The following is a 16,673-nucleotide window of genomic DNA, read 5'->3' on the forward strand; positions in this document are numbered from 1 at the left end:
GCAGGTCGCAGCGCCCTCGCCTGCCGGGACTCGGAGGAATGGGCCGAGTCCGAGCGCAGGCGGAGCGCCGGCAGCCGCGGCGCGCGGCGGCCCCCGCGCACACGTGCGTGCAGTAAGCCAGGTGCCCCTGCTGCACCCGCCCTCGGGCTGCGCGCCCCCCCGCCGGAGCCCAGCTAGCCTCGCCGCCCTGGGGCCGACCTGGTCGGAACGGCCGCGTGCCCCTTCCGGACACGGAGAGCGCGCGGGGCCCCGGCGCCGCCGGTTAAAGTGCCGCGGGACAGGGGCCGGGCCGCGGCCACCCGCTCCTCACGCTCTGGCCTCGACTGTCGGGCCCTCGGCCGAGTCGCCCCGGGTGAGTAGCCGCGGACGCGCCCGGACGACCCCACAGCAGCGCCGCCGGGCCGGGAGCCCGGAGAGGCCTGGGGGCCGGAGGTTTGGGGCCGGGCTGGACGCCGAGACCCGGGCCCGCTTTACACAATCGCCCCGCCCCGCGAAGCGAAATGGGTGGAATGCGGACTGCCGAAGCTCACTGACTCCTTTGAGGGAGCAAGTTCTTTCAGCTACGCGGTGTGAGAGCGGTAGGAGTGCCCGCTGCCCGACCCCAGGCTTTCTGGTAAATGTCTGTTTCCACCAAGTGAGTTCGGACAGCAGCACCTGGGGCTCCCAAAGCGGAAGCCGTCAGCACTGGCGATTTGGAGCTGCGCTTCTCAAATTTCCCTGGCCCGGGATCTTTGAGCACCGCCTAAAATGAGATCCAGACGGCAGGTCCGGGTCAGGCCCGGGATCTGCATTTAACGAGCCTCCACCCACGCCCCCGTAATTCGTGGGTGGGTGGCCCAGGGACCATCCTTTGAGACACAGTGGTTTGGGGGAAAGTTCACAAAGATCAGCTGGGCTAACAGTGGAGCCACAGAGGCTGGAACTGCTGCTTCAGCCCCCTCGGTTTGCAAACGACAGGGTTGTGGTGACCAACTCAGGGCCATTTAAACTTGTAGGCAGAATTAGCTCCATTCTACAAATGAGAAGACGGAGTCCTAGAGAGGGGTATGGAACTTAGGGATGTGTTGTTAGCTGGTGAGAGGTTGTACTGAGTCAAGCAGCTGTTTTAGCTGAGGCCCTACTTGTGTGCCAGGCCTGGCCCCCCTGCCAGCTGGGTTAGGGCTTGCATGGACTGGGGATCAGCCAGAGGTTTGGGCTCTGGCATGCATACGTGTGGAGTTGCAGGTAGCATTTTCAGAGAATTGCTCCGGTTCCTGACCAAGGAACTCAGTTGAGGTTGTGGCCGCACCCCTGCCTGGGGCTGGGCCACCCTGAGCCCCTCATTCCACCTCTCTGAGTTGCTTTGGGCCCTGTGGCCCCTGAGAACATTTTCAGCTCTCATAGTCATCTTCCTGTTCAGCAAATACGTGCTGGGTGCAAAGGTGCACGACACATGGGTGCTGGCTGATGGGTACTCCTGGAGTGAGGATGAGTGCAGTGAGAAGTATTTTCAAGGACACAAGTGCCCGCCCTGCTGCGGAAGCTCAGCTGAAAACAGCCTGGTCTGCAAGCTCACGATTGTGAACTTTGGCCGGGCGCGGTGGCTCAAGCCTGTAATCCCAGCACTTTGGGAGGCCGAGACGGGCGGATCACGAGGTCAGGAGATCCAGACCATTCTGGCTAACACGGTGAAACCCCGTCTCTACTAAAAACTACAGAAAACTAGCCGGGCGAGGTGGCGGGCGCCTGTAGTCCCAGCTACTCGGGAGGCTGAGGCAGGAGAATGGCGTAAACCTGGAAGGCGGAGCTTGCAGTGAGCTGAGATCCGGCCACTGCACTCCAGCCTGGGCCACAGAGCGAGACTCCGTCTCAAAAAAAAAAAAAAAAAAAAGATTGTGAACTTTGTCCCATGGTGCTGAGGAATAATGGTACAGGCTTAGATGGTCATCAATTTTCAGTTTTACAAAGGCCACCTGGGTGGCTCTGCAGGGCAAGTAGAGGGCTCGTCCCTCTGAGACGAAGGAGCAGGCAGCCGTTCACTAACATGCGTTCATTCCGTATCTGATTCTGTACTGTGGGCCAGGCTCTGGGCTGTGCTGGCTTTTCAGCTGTGTGCCAGGGCAGGCCCTGCTGTGGTGAGCTTGGTGTTGTTTGGCACACGGGCTTTGAGACAACCAGGGGTGCAGAGGTTAGGCCTGGAGACAGGGTTCGTCAGTCAGACTTTCTCAGGGGGCAGTGGAGAGGAGAGGAGGATAGAGCCCTGGGGAGGAGGGCTTGCCAGAGGAGATGGGGAGGTCTAGGAGGGGCTGCAGCAGGAATGCCCAGTAGTGAGGGAGGAACTCATGGGGTCAGATGGGGCAGAGAGACCAAGGGCACTGAGGCTGGTTGGTGGCAGTCACAGGTAGCCTTGGCAAGAGGAAAGGGGAGGTGGTTTTGTAAAAAGAGAAGGGCCGAGGTTCTTTCTCCAGGGGAAGAAGTGTCAGGTGAGGGTGGTCTGGAAGTGGCTGAGCTGTGAGTAAGAAGGAGGAGTACTCAGGCAGGAGCTGCCAGGCAGACCCAAGACACAGCCCAAGTGGCTTTCCTGCTGTCCTGGGTTCAGGATGACACTGCCCTGGCCCCCTGGGGCTTAGGGATGGGGTGAAACCTAGTTCAGTTCCATAGTTGGGGCTGTGGAGTGGAGGAGAGGGTGTGACAGGCCCTGCAGCCACAACTGGAGGTTGAGGTGGGCAAACAGGGTGTGTCCGCCTGTCCCCTGGGGGGTTCCCCTGCCCCCTGCCCTGCTGGCTCAGAAGGCCATGCCTCAAGTAGTCCTGCATGAGAGGTCCCAGGTGGCCTGCTGGAAGGGACACAATTTATTTGGGTGCCTAAGCCTGATAACTTTGTGGCTTTTTGAACTAGAGGCTCTGGCAAGTCACTGCTCTTCTCAGAGTAGTTTCCTTTTCTGTAAAATGGGGTGGTGATAGGAGCGATGAAGTGATTTGAGTCTATGAGAGAAGCGACCTTTGGAGATTTTCTGACCTTCTCCCTTCAGTCATAAATTCTGCTAGGTCTGGGTTTCTGAAAGAGTGACCAGACAGTGTGCCTTCTTGTGCGGAGGGGCTGGGTGGGGGGAGGTGGGGTGGGGGGAGGTGGGGTGGGTGGCTTTCTAGGTGCTCATTAAATGCTTGAATGGATGAATAAATTAACACCTACCTTCCTCCAAGGCCAGTGCCTGTGACTGCCCACCCAGGGGAGCTGGTTTGAACTTCCTCCTCTTGCTTCACAGGCAGAGCAAAGGTCAGGGCCTCTGCCAGAGCCTGGAAGATCACTGGGTCAAGTACCCATGGCCCTGACCCAGACCCTAGGGACAGGCTCTGTGCAGCCACGGTGTAGTGAGATGCCTGGCTTCCAGACCACCTGGTTCTGTGACTCATTCACCATCTGTTGGCCTTGAGTGAGGCTCTTGGTCTTTTGGAACCTCAGTTTCTCCATCTGTAACATGGGACTGACATCAGTTCTGCCTCCCCAGCAGGGCTGTTAGGAAACACAGAAGAAACAGCAAATAGGAAAGCAAGTTGAAGGATTTAAGAGTGCTGTGTAAATTTAGGGGTAGGAGAGGCAGAACCAAAAAAAAAAAAAAAAAAAAAAAAAAAAGGAAAATTCCCTAGGACCCAAGAATCACGGTAATCCCCAGATTCTGTCATTGTTATTCAGACCTTTGCTTCTTTGCCTGATCCATCCCTGGGAGAACAAGGCCATCAGGGTTGTTGACATGTCCCGCGGGTCCAGCTTCCACCCACACAGGTGGAATTTTCCACTTCATTCTTTTGCAAATATTAATCAAAGCCCTGGCTGGTCAACAGTGGATTCATTGTCTCGTGAAGAGTGAGCCGTTTCTGGCACATACTGGCTGTCTCCCAGGGACTCTGGTGGTGAGCCTGAGCTGGGAGAGGAGCTGTTAGGAGCACTCCTGGCATCGGTGCTCCCTCAACCCCATGTTCTGCTCCAGGTGGTTAAGCTTGGTCAACTTTAATGCCTGCTTTGAGGGAAAGACCCTGAAGCCACACGGAGGGCATGCACCCCTCTGTTCCCAGCAGGGCTACCAAACCGCATTTTCTCTGCTGTAGTAGGAGGGGCTGACCCAGAAAAGCCCACAGACTCAGGCCAGGTGTTAACTCAGCTTTAATCCCACTCGTCCTGGTTCCTAGGAGAAACCCCTTGAAGTCACATACATGTGTTCTGTTCATGGCTGTGGTCCCTGTGCCTTGTCTCCTGGGTACTTGCATTGATTTTCACATTGTTGTTATCACACTGGGGTCTCAAAGAAAGCCTGGAATGCAGAGGAGGCAGGAACTGTTGTTCTCTCAAAGCTCCATCTGTAAACAGGGGTGATGAAATTAGCCTCACAGGGCCGCAGGGAGGACCACCCTGTCAACCTACGTTGGGCCCTATGTTGGGCACATGCAACAGGATTGGTGGTATATTTTTTGATCCATGATACTTGAATGTATTTGTTATTAATAATATTATTGGTCATAGATATAGCATCACATTCCACACTTTATGGAGGAAGAAACAAGATGAGTGAGGCTATGTAAGAAGAGGGAGGATGAAACTCAGGCCATGCTGTGAATATGATAAAATCACTATGTGGTTTGCTTTTAGCTTTGTGCTTTGTTTTTCTTTTCTTTCCTTTTTTTTTTTTTTTTTTTTTGAGACAGAGTGTTGTTCTGTTGCCAAGGCCAGAGTGCAGTGGTGCAATCATAGCTCACTGGGTTCAAGCAATCCTCCTGCCTCAGCCTCCCAAGTAGCTGGGACTACAGGTGCACATCAGCACACCACCATGCCTGACTTTTTCTTTCTTTTTTTATTTTTATTGTTTAGAAATGGGGTCTTGCCATGTTACCGAGGCTGATATTGAACTTCTGGCCTCAAGCAATCCTCCTGCCTTGGCCTCCCAAAGTGCTAGGATTACAGGCATGAGCCACTGCACCTGGTCCTTTTAATTCTTTGAAATGTATTTTTAGCTCTTGGCCCTCAACAAAACCTATGAAATGAGTGGTTGCGTTTTCATTTCATAGATGAGGAAACTAAGGCCCGTGGATGCTAACCACGAGTGAGCAGAGTGGAGACTGCAACCTAAGGATCTTGACTACCAGCCACTTTCAATTCTCTTTCAATGTAGTAAAACTTGAACATGGAACACCAATGCATGAAACTGACACAGGTGACATTGCATATTCATGTGAGTTTAGTTTGTTTATTCATTCATTTATTTATTATTTATTTTTGAGACAGAGTTTCGCTCCTGTCGCCCAGGCTGGAGTGCAATGGTGTGATCTCCGCTCACTGCAGCCGCTGCCTCCTGGGTTCAAGTGATTCTCCTGCCTCAGCCTCCTGAGTAGCTGGGACTACAGGCGCCAAACACCACGCCCGGCTAATTTTTGTATTTTCAGTAGAGATGGGGTTTCACTATGTTGGCCAGGCTGGTCTCCAACTCCTGACCTCAGGTGATCCGCCTGCCTCGGTCTCCCAAAGTGCTGGGATTACAGGCGTGAGCCACTGCACCCAGCCTGTGAGTTTATTTTATAACCTTATATTTGTGATTTGTGTGTGTGTGTGTATCATAGTTAGAACAGTGATACCATTTTCAGGAGCACACTAGAAACCTGGGGCCATGGGTGCAGGTTGATGTCTTACACTAGCCCCAGCTCCTGATTTATTTCGGTATTTTAGTGATAGAGTGATTTCCAGTTGATACAAAGAAGCAGTCAGTTTTTCAAACGCTCACCTTGCAATCTGAGGACCCTCTGCGGTTAAACCCATCCAGAAGTTTGAAGGGGAAACAGCAGTGGGCATGTATGTGAAAATTGGCTGGCTAACCATGGCTGGCCAAGGTGCTTTGACCAGCAGGGGCACCCAGCACACAACCTGGACCTTGCAGTGAGCTATGATCCTGCCACTGCACTCCAGCCTGGGCGACAGAGGTATCTGCTGGAAGTGGCTCTGCTTGTACTGGCGTGGAAGTGTGCCAATGAGCGCAGAAAATCAAACAGGCTTTGCAGCGCCTGTGATGCGTTTATAGGAAGCACTGGAGTCAGCACAGAAGATGGTGGGAAGAGCAGCTTTGTCCTGGTGTCTCTGGCCAACCTCCTAAGCTGACGGATTTGGGGTCTCCAGGGGATCCATGTCTGGTCCATAACAGTGCTTCTCAAACTCTCCATGGTGAAAGACTAGAGGATTGTTTTTAAAATGTTAATCTTTCATGGGCCAATTTTTAAAATATGATGAAAATTGTTATAAGAAGATTGAAGATATATAAAAAGATAAGCCCGTTATCTGCTTATTAGACTCGACAGACATGAGGTTGCTGTGTCAAATGATAAAACTGTAAACGTTTCTACCCTCTGACTTTTGATTCTGTACTTATCTTTCTCAGACAATCACAAAGAGTGCGTAGGCCAGCCCTGGTCACAGAGTGCACCGTATCCTGTCACTTCTGCATGTGAGGTGGGTATTTTTTAACTGAGATTTCAAAAAAAAAAAACGGGTTAAAAGTTTACTTGAAAAAGGAAGCTGGCAATGAGCATTTGCAGAACACCCCAAACTTCTGGGGAATCGTTGGAAATCCCTCGCCGTCCACCAGGCCCTGTGCCACAGAAATGCTCCCACCTTTCTGCTTTTCCTCACTTCTGTAGTGGGATCTGAGATTTCAAACAAACAACAACTACAAAAATCCTTTTTATCATGGAAGATTTGAAACCTATATAAAATTAGCCAGAAGAGATGATGGAGACGGGAATTTTGTGTTCTCATCACATAACTTTGTTAGCATCACCTCGTGGGGGTCCTGTTTTGTATGTCCCACTAATCGCCGGGGTGACTGTAAGCCAAATCCTAGATAGCTTTTTTTTTTTTGAGACAAGGTCTTTCTCTGTCATCCAGGCTGGGGTACGGTGGCAGGATCATAGCTCATGTAACCTTGAACTCCTGGACTCAAGCAGTCCTCCCACCTCAGCCTTCTAACGAGCTGGGACTACAGGTGTGTGCCACCATGTCCAGCTAATAAAAATTTTTGTAGACATGGGGTTTCAAAATGTTGCCCAACCTGGTCTTGAACTCCTGGCCTCAAGCAATCCTCCCACCTCCACCTCTGCATCCCAAGGTGCTGAGATTAAGGGGTGTGAGCCACCACACCCAGCCTTAAATATTTATCTTTAGAAATAGTTAGAAATAGTTGAATTATTCTCTTCTGGTTATTTTGAAATGTATAATAGATTGTTAACTACAGTCACCATACTGACCTGTCAAATACTAGATCTCATTTCTTCTGTCTAACTGTATATTAGATATTTCTTCTATCTAACTGTATATCTTCAACCCCCCATCCTCCCTTCCCTTCCTGAACTCTGATAACTACCCATCTACTCCCTGTCTTCATGAGATCCACTTTTTTAGCTCCCCCACTATGAGTGAGAATGTGGTTTTTGACTTTCTGTGCTTGGCTTATTTCATTTAACATCATGACCTCCAGCTCCATCCATGTTGCTGCAAATGACAAGAACTCATTCTTTTTGACAGTTGAATAGTTGTATATGGATCATATTTTTTAAAAATCTATTTGTCCATTAATGGATACTTAGGTTGATTCCATGTCTTGGCTATTTGGGAATAGTGCTGCAGTAAACATGGGTGTGCAGATATCTCTTTGATATATTGACTTCATTTCTTCTATATACCCAGCCCAGTAGTGGGATTGTTGGATTATATGGTGTTTCTATTTTTAGTGTTTTGAGGCATCTCCATATTGTTTTTCATAGTGGCTGTACTAATTTACATTCCCACAAACAATGTACAGAGGTTCCTGAAAGGGTGAGTTTAAACAACATAACCACAGAATCATAGTCACGTCTGACAAATAATGATTTCTTGACATCCTCACATACGTACTCAGTGTTCAAATGACCAGGGTCCAGTGAAGAACAGTACATTCTCATGGTTGGATCTTGCTCCTCTCACAGCCTGTCGGCTTCCCTTTCTCTCTCTCATCTGTCTCTCCTTTATCCATTCTATACTTGGATTTATTGTTGAAGAACTGCGTGGGGTTTCCTTGTGCCTGGATTCTGCTGATGATGGACCTTTGCAAGTTGCTCTGACCTTTGCGTTTCCTGTGAGTTGGTGGATTGATCTAGAAGTGTGATCAGATTCAGGTTTGAACTTTTGGACAAGGATGTTTTGTAGGTGGTGTTGCATTCTCCCGTTCAGACCCCTGCCTGGACTGTGTGGAGAAGTCGGTCTTTTAATTGCCTCCTGTGTGTGAAGTCACCTTGGTGAGTCCCAGCTGACCCTCACCCATATCTTTTGCTCCTTCTGCTGGTCCTGGCTCCCCCTTGTTCTGAGATCACCCTGGCTGCTCTGTGGAGAGCTGGTTCTGGGGTGGCCTGAGGAGGCAGCAGTAGTAGCAGGGACACTGCTAGGACGTTGTGGGGAGGGTCCCAGTGGAAGATGATGGGGCCTGATCCAGGTGGTGTCCAAGGGGTGGACAAAAATGGGCAGATTCTGCAGCACCAGCCTCATCCTTATGAGAGAAGCTACTACCGCCTAGGCCTCAGCTTCTATGTCTGCTTTTCCTCCCCGGATAGTGCATTGTTATATACCAGTCACATGACAAGCGTTTATTGAGTGCCTACTGCGTACCTGGCTCTGGGGGCTTCCAGCTCTCCCCCACTGCTGTCTCTAAGTGAATGCATGTGGTAGGAAGAGCAGCTCTGTGGATGGGCTCTGCCAGGTGGGAGCTTGGTAACTCGTGGCTTCTGAAGCCTGCCCTGTGCCTGGCATGAGGAAGAGCCTTCAACTCCCCTGGAGAGGGAACAGCAGTTGTCCTTCTCTTGCTGCTATGTTACTGCATGAGAGCGGGGACACCAGCGCCTTCTGTCCCCTCAGTCTGCCTCTGGCTGTGCTCTGGCTTACCCACACCCACCTCCCCACTTTCACCCGAGGCCCTCTATGCCACAGATCCCACTCACCCAGGCACAGTGCAGCCCGGAGTGCAGGGAGTTCACATCTGGAGCGGAGTGGCCAGTCTTCCTCAGGGGCCAGCCTGAGGCACTGCATCCCCTCACCCCCTAGTCTATCAGGTGCTTGACTCTGGGAGGGGCCTCTAAGGGATTCGGGTCTCCCCAGTAGCGACCTCTGTTGCACCCTGCCTCCTACCCATGGCTGGGCGCCCGCAGCACCTGCATAGACTGGATCCACAGACACGCCTGCGAGGGAAAGAAATGGTAGGTGACCCTGAGGAGCCGTCCCTGGAGGTTGAGTGGCCTGGGCCCCCCACCCCTGTCTGGGGGTTAGAACTCCAGGTTTCCAATCTTACATTCTCTCTCTTTTTTTTTTTTTTTTTTTTGAGACAGAGTCTCACTCTGTTGCCCAGGCTGGAGTGCAGTGATGTGATCTTGGCTCATGGCAACCTCTGCCTCCCAGGTTCAAGTGATTCTTTTGCCTTGGTCTTGAGTAGCTGAGACTACAAGGTGCGTGCCACCACGCCCGGCTAATTTTTGTATTTTTAGTAGAGATGGGATATCACCATGTTGACCAGGTTGGTCTTGAACTCCTGACCTTAGGTGATCTACCTGCCTCAGCCTCCCAAAGTGCTGGGATTACAGGTGTGAGCCACTGTGCCTGGCCTCCCACCTTACATACACTCTGCTTTTGGTACAGACCACCGTGAAGGTTTTAGAAAGTGGGGAAGCAGCTAGAGAGTGGAGGGGTGTATGCGGAGGGCAGAGGCCTGGAATGTGGAGCACAAAGTTCCCAGGCTGAGGAAGCACCCACTGTGGGGCAGCAGAGGGGAGGCAGGAGGGCAGACTCACTTCGGAGGAGCCACAGGCATCGGAGGGGCCCGCAGAGGCCGGCGCCCATGCCTTATCAACAGGAAACCCCTGCCCTGGGTTACACGGTGAGGCCTGCAGAGCTCTGATGCGATGTCAGACTTCAGGGCTCCCCCTCGGGTTTTTTTGGCAGCCTGTAGCCTCAGCCCAGCCCCATCTGCCCCTCTTCACCAGGAGGATCCAGAGGGCAGGTGGGCTATGCCCGAGCAGCCAGGGCACAAGGCCAAGTGGTGTGGCCTCGTGCACACTGTCCAATATCATCTCCCAGGTAGCAGTTTCCAATTCAGTTGTTAATTGTGTATCAATGTGTGGGAGAAGAAATTCCTGGGAAGATAAAGTTGACACTGAAGAAAATGCCTTTTTTTTTTTTCCTTTTAGAGACAGGGTCTTGCTCTGTTGCCCATGCTGGAGTGCAGTGGAACAGTGCTAGCTCACTGCAACCTTGAACTCCTGGGCTCAAGTGATTCTCCTGCCTCAGCCTCCTGAGTAGCTAGGACTACAGGTACACACCACCGTGCCTAGCTAATTAAAAAACAAGGTTTTTTTAGAAAAAATTTCTGGGTCTTGCTATGTTGCCCAGGCTGGTCTTCAACTCCTCAATTGCATCAAGCAATCCTGCCTCAGCCCAGAAGATGCTTTCAAAAAAATTGTTTTAAACTTTTTAATTGAGGTGCAACAGACATACAGTAAAGTGTCCATCGTGTTGGTTTTGATCTGTGTGTATGCCTGGGTAACCACCACCAGGTTTGGATCCAGAACATTCCCAGGGGGTGCCTTCTGTTGGTCCTGGCACAGGTGTATGAGCTCAGCATCCATATCTCAGGCCGCCCAGGTTGGGTTTGCTGTAGGCCGCGTGCATCCTCATCTCCTGCATGTGTCTCCTCAGCCAGCATGACGGAGCGCCAGCCTCAGGCCAGGCTCAGCACACGGTGGGAGGCAAGGGCGTGGAGCCCTCAGCCAGGGATGTGGGCCTTCCACAGCTCATCTCACTGTTAGCCTGTTGAGGTCCCAGTAAGTGGCACAGAGAAGTCCCAGGATGGATGTGGTCAGTGGTGAGGAGGTCTTCCCAGGGAAATTCATGCCCGAGGGAAAGTGAGGAGTGAATAGGTGAAAGGAGGTTAGGACCTGTACCTGGAGGAGGGAAAAGAGGCAAAGGCCCTGAGGAGGAAGGGAAGGTGGACCAGGCACCTGGAGCCCCGGGAGTGAAGCTCACAGTTGGATGATGGCCACAGAGGCAGGGGCCTGGCCTGATCGGGCTTAGGACAAGAGGGCCTGGGGGGCCATGGGGAAGCTTGTCCCACTGTCTCAGGGAGGTGGGGGGCCTGGGTTGGGGGTGGCATGAGATTCCTGTGGGAGGAGGAGCAGCTGCCAAGTGTTGCTCCCTGGACCACCACTGCCTCTGGGCCCAGCCAGGTCTCATTCTCAAACTGGGATCCTTCCCACCCTGGGCCACTGCACTGCACTCCCCTCAGCCCACCACAGGGCTGCGTATTCAGTTGGTTGTGCTCCTGGGAGTCTCTGCTGGGCTGTAGGAAAGCAGCCAAGCCTTCTCGGCTTGAGACCCCTGGCATGGGAACTTGCTGTCTTGCACCCTTTTGTGTGCTGACTATGACCTTTTGGCTCCTGTGATGTGGCTTTGTTGGTTGGGCCTGTGGTGGAGGGGGTCCCAGCCCTTGGTTTGACATGGGGCAGGGGTTTCCCTCTCTGTGACACAGGGCTGATGGTGATGGAGTGATGATGAAGACCTTCCACCCCACCCAGCATCTTTGGGGGCTTAAATGTGATAACCCATGTGATGTGCTCAGCAGGGGTAGCTGATCCTCTTAATATAACTCAGTTTGGTCCCCTGGTTTAATGGAGCTGTATGATCAGACAAAGGCAGCCACAGAGCAATGTGTTCTTACCCACACGAAGCCCAGCCTGGCATGTAGGGAATCTTGTTCGAGGTTTCACAGAGGTTGCAGGTCAAAGCCAGTACTAGAAGGCCAGATGGAAAAAAGCAGGTGACCTGCCCTGAATCCTTCTTTGGTGAATGACCCCCAGATGGGTAAAGGTGGCCATGGCCCTTACCACATGTTTTGTAGTTACCCCAAAAGACTGTCATCATCAGCCTGGCCCATGGGCACAGGTGGTGAAGGTCAGTGCAAGCCTGGGGCAGTGCTGACTTCAGGGTGCCGAGGCTCAGGGCTGTAAAGTGACTTTCTGGACTTTGAAGCTCATGAGTAGCTGAGCTTTGTGCTGGGACTACCCAAGCCTTGTCCACCATGGGCTATGGTGGCCACTTCTTAAATGTGTTAACAGGGTTCTTTTGTGTGGATGGACTCACTTTTTTAATGGGCAGTCCTCTACTGGGGGAGTGTTAGGTTGTTTGTAATTCTTTGCTGGTGTAAACAACACAGGGACAGGCCCCTTGTGCTTGTTTTCCTATGGTTGTGCAGAGCTCTCTCTTGATTAAATTCCAAGAAGCAGGATTGCTGAGACAAAGGGCTGTACCTTTAAATTGCATCTGTTTTTCTGGAAATGCTGACGCGCTCCCAGGCTGAACCCAAAGTGGAATCATTGTTTATCATTGGCCTTGTCCAGCCTGAGCTCCTCCAAGGCTGAGCAAGTTTTAGGCATCATTTTGCATGCAGGACTAGGCTGGTGTGGCTTGGCCTCACTCCGGAGTTCTGTCTTCACCTCTTGGGCGACCAGTGAAAGCTAGGACTGTAGTGGCCAAAGGATCTGATCCTATAGGGTGCAGTACACTGCACTGGCCGAGAGCTAGAAAGAAAACACGTGTGCACACCAAAATGTGGTGAGGGAGAAAGTGCTGCTGGGAGGCCTGCGCAAAGGGCCCTTTCAGGAAGCTTCCTCAGTACTCCAGCTGCGTGACTCTGTGGGCAGATGTGTTGCAAATATGGGTACTCCTGGAATGGTGCATAAGCATTTTCTTCCGGGCGTGAACCTTTTGCAACTTCACTCTACTAAAGTTATAAAATGTGTTGTGCAATTGGCCACATGCTCAAAATTACATGGAAATCTGTCTTGTCATATAAAGCAATCAGTTTTCTGACCACAAAATTCAGCAAACTTTTCAATAGCAGTCTTTGGCTCCCTTTTTTTTTAAGGAGTCTCGCTCTGTCCCCCAGGCTGGAGTGCAATCTGGGCTCACTGCAACCTCTGCCTCCTGGGTTCAAGAGATTATCCTGCCTCAGCCTCCTGAGTAGCTGGGATTACAGGTACCTACCACCACGCCTGGCTAATTTTTTTGTATTTTTAGTAGAGACAGGGTTCATCATGTTGGCCAGGCTGGTTTTGAACTCCTGACCTCAAGCGATCCACCCGCCTTGGCCGCCCAAAGTATTGGGATTACAGGCCTGAGCCACTGCGCCTGGCCAGTTTTTGACTACTGATTTGAGAATTTGAAATGAGAATTGTTAGCTGTTGCTACAAAGGGCTATGGCAATGAAAGCCACCAGACATAACCAGTAGGAGGTGGTGGCCCCCGTGTTTGTTACTCCTCTTTCTGCTTGATCCACCCACTGCGGCCATCACTGGCATTGGGGGCGGGGGTTTCGAGTTGACCGAAGCCTTGCCTCCCGCACAGTAGCACTGCAGGGACCAGGTGTCCAGCACCAAGGCCAGCTGGCCAGATGGAAGATGTGGCTTGGTGGGGCTGCCCAGTGCCGCAGGAGGCCTCATGTCACATGAATCTTTTCCTCTTGACTGGAAGGTAGAGCAGGCAAAAGTCTCTTCTTCCTTGTGCATGGTGGCTGGCAAAGCCACATCGTCCTCTTCTGGTCCAAGCACTAGACTGGGCTTGGGCATGGTTGGTTTCAGGAAACAGAGTGGGCTAGGGGTGCAGGCAGGACTTCGACGCCAACACACGGAAATGAAGACGCATGCTATCCTGTCTTTCCCTGCTCCCATTCCTGCCCACCTTCCATCCTGCCAATGCCAGGCAGCTCGTTCCCTGCCCAGGCAGCCCAGGGAAGTGGAAGGGGCTGCTTCCCTGTAACTCCTGCCCCACACCAGTCAGTCTGCCCACTCACCCACCCAGCCAGCCTGGGAGGGCACTAGGCTAGGAGCTTAGGAGGCCCCTCCCTTGTGTGGGGAGGGTGGGAGCGTCAAGGGGAGGTGTTGGAGCAGAGTTGTGATACGGGGTGGGGTTTTCAAATGATTGGGGCCCAGAAGAGTAAATGTCCTGGCGCCACCTCAGGACGAAGGGGTCTGTCTTCACTCCTGCAGGGTAGGCTTGCTGCCCCCTTGCGAAGCTCCTTTGTTGCCTCTTGATCTTGTCGATTTTAATTATTGTCATTTACTGCAGACCCTCAGTAAAACTACACAACAACAAACACACATGTGCCTGTCATCTAGATCAAGAAAGAAAACATGACTGGTGCAAATGAAAACCCCCAGGAATACCTCCCTGCTCAGAGGTTACTACTATCCTCAAGTTTCTTTATACCTTTCTCCTTCATAGGTTTGATTTACTTAACAAAATCCAGAATTCAGTTGCATGTAGGATTTTGTTGGTGATTTAACCATTTTAAGCGTAATTCAGTGGCATTAAGTATTTTCACGGTGTTGTGCACTCATCACCACCACTATCCGTTTCCATATTTTTTTCCATCACCTCAAACAGAAGCTCTGTTCCCCCAAACAATAACTCCTTGTTTCCCTTCCCCTCATCCCCTAGTAACCTCTAATCTATTTTCTGTTTCTATGGATTTGTCTGTTCTGGGTAACTCAATGTAAGTGGAATCATACAATATTTGTCCTTTGGTGTCTGGCTTATTTCACTTAGCATAATGTTTTCAAGGTGCAGCCGAGTTGTAGCACGTGCCAGAATTTCATTCCTTTCTAAGGCTGAATAATATACTATTATATATATAATATATGTATACACACACACACACACACACACCCCACATTTTGTTTATCTACTCACCTATTTTTGTTTGTTTTTGAGACAGAGTCTCGCTATGTCACCCAGGCTGGAGTGCAGTGGCGCGATCCTGGTTCACTCCATTCTCCTGTCTCAGTCTCCCGAGTAGCTGTAGCTGGGACTACAGGCGCCCGCCACCATGCCCGGCTAGTTTTTTGTATTTTTAGTAGAGATGGGGTTTCACTGTGTTAGCCAGGATGGTCTCTATCTCCTGACCTTGTGATCTGCCCGCCTCGGCCTCCCAAAGTGCTGGGATTACAGGTGTGAGCCCCTGCGCCTGGCCCTGCTCACCTGCTGATAGACATTTGAGGTGTTTCCACCTCTTTGCTATTGTGAATAATGATGCTGTAAACATTGGTATAAGAATATCTGTTCAAGTTTCTGCTTTCAGGTTTTTGGAGTATATACCCATTCACTAAGATCACGGTCTATTTCCCTATCTTCCATTCTTGTTCCATTCCATGGTGTTCCCATTTCTCCATATCCTCCTCCATTCTTTTCTTTCTTTCTTTCTTTCTTTTCTTTCTTCCTTCCTTCCTTCCTTCCTTCCTTCCTTCCTTCCTTCCTTCCTTCCTTCCTTCCTTTCCTCTTTCCTTTTCTTTCCTTCCTTCCTTCCTTTTCTTCCTTTCCTTTCCCTTTCCCTTCCTTTCCCTTCCTTTCCTTTCCCTTCCTTTCCTTTCCCTTCCCTCTCCCCTCCCCTCCCCTCCCTCCCCTCCCCTCCTTCACTGGAGTCTAGCTCTGTTGCCAGGCTGGAGTACAGTGGCGCCATCTCGGCTCACTGCAACCTTTATTATAGCCATCCTGATGGGTGAGGTGGTAATTCACTGTGATTTTGATTTATATTTTCATAATGATTAGTGATGCTGAGCATCTTTTCATGTGTTTATTGGCCATTTGTGTTTCTTTCTTAGAGAATGTCTATTCAAGTCCTTTGGCCATTTTCTATTTGGGTTGTTTGTTGTTGAGTTATAGTTTTAAACACATTCTAGATATTAATCTCTTATCAGATATACGGTGTGCAAATACTTTCTCCTATGGATTGTCATTTCATTCTTGAGAGTATCCTTTGATGCAGTAAATTGTTTAGTTTTGATGAAATATAACTTATCTACAGGTAGGGTGACACAAGCACCCCTGTGGCCACCACCACTGGGACTGTGCTGGGTCAGACCTAAAGTCAGTACAGGACTGGGTCTTACCCAAGGCCTGCTGTAACCACTACGTGGCTACCGTCTATATTCACACAAGGCCCCAGGGCTCTACAGTCAGCCAGCGGTGAAGCCAGCCAGGCTTGTGGCCTTCCCTTTGGGGCGGCAAGTTTCCCCAGGCCCTGGGCAGGTCTAGAGATGCTATCCGGGAGCCAGCTACTGGAATCAAAAACCTTAGAAAGCTACCTCATGTTCTATTCTACTGCAGCTGAGCTGGCACTCATACCATGTGACACAGTCCTTCCCACTTTTCCCTTGCCTTTCCACAGGCAGAGGGGCCTCACACCATGGCGACCACCACAGGCCCACAGGGAGGACTGCCAGGATACCACCCGCATTCACTTAAGGCCCAAGGGCTCTTCAGTCAGCTTGCGGTGAATGCTGCCAGGCCTGGGACTCACCCTTCAGGGCAGTGGGCTCCCCTGTGGTCCAGGGTTGGTCCGGAAAGGCCACCTAAGAGCCAAGGCCTGGAATCAGGGAACCAAGAGCCCTCTTGGTGCTCTCCTCCACTGTGGCCAGCTGGTGCCTGATTTTTGGTTGCTATGAAATTGCTCCCTTGGTGCAGATAGTTGTCATACTTGGTGTTCCTGTGGGGGATGATTGATGGAGCAAATAGAGATTTGCCATCTTGCTCTTCTCCCTGATTTTAGTCTTTTAAGATGTATTAAGACTTGTTTTGTTGCCTAACAT

General features: G+C 51.2%; 1 protein-coding gene across 6 annotated transcripts in view; it reads left to right on the plus strand.

Moving 5' to 3' along the window:
• Positions 1–20: 20 nt before the first annotated feature.
• Positions 21–16,673, plus strand: part of CHDH (choline dehydrogenase) — a 31,325-nt gene continuing 14,672 nt past the window's right edge. Inside the window, exons 1-3 of one of the 6 annotated variants that reach the window (XM_017955391.3) lie at positions 153–352; positions 5,040–5,203; positions 6,398–6,468. The gene's annotated coding sequence lies outside the window, so the exon portion shown is untranslated. Of the gene's footprint in view, positions 614–5,039; positions 5,204–6,397; positions 6,469–16,673 lie in introns of all 6 variants that reach the window. The other 5 variants (XM_031663284.1, XM_017955392.2, XM_003894286.4 and 2 more) reach the window with 5 other exon arrangements.

Source organism: Papio anubis, chromosome 2, assembly GCF_008728515.1.
Source record: "Papio anubis isolate 15944 chromosome 2, Panubis1.0, whole genome shotgun sequence".
NCBI lineage: Eukaryota > Metazoa > Chordata > Mammalia > Primates > Cercopithecidae > Papio > Papio anubis.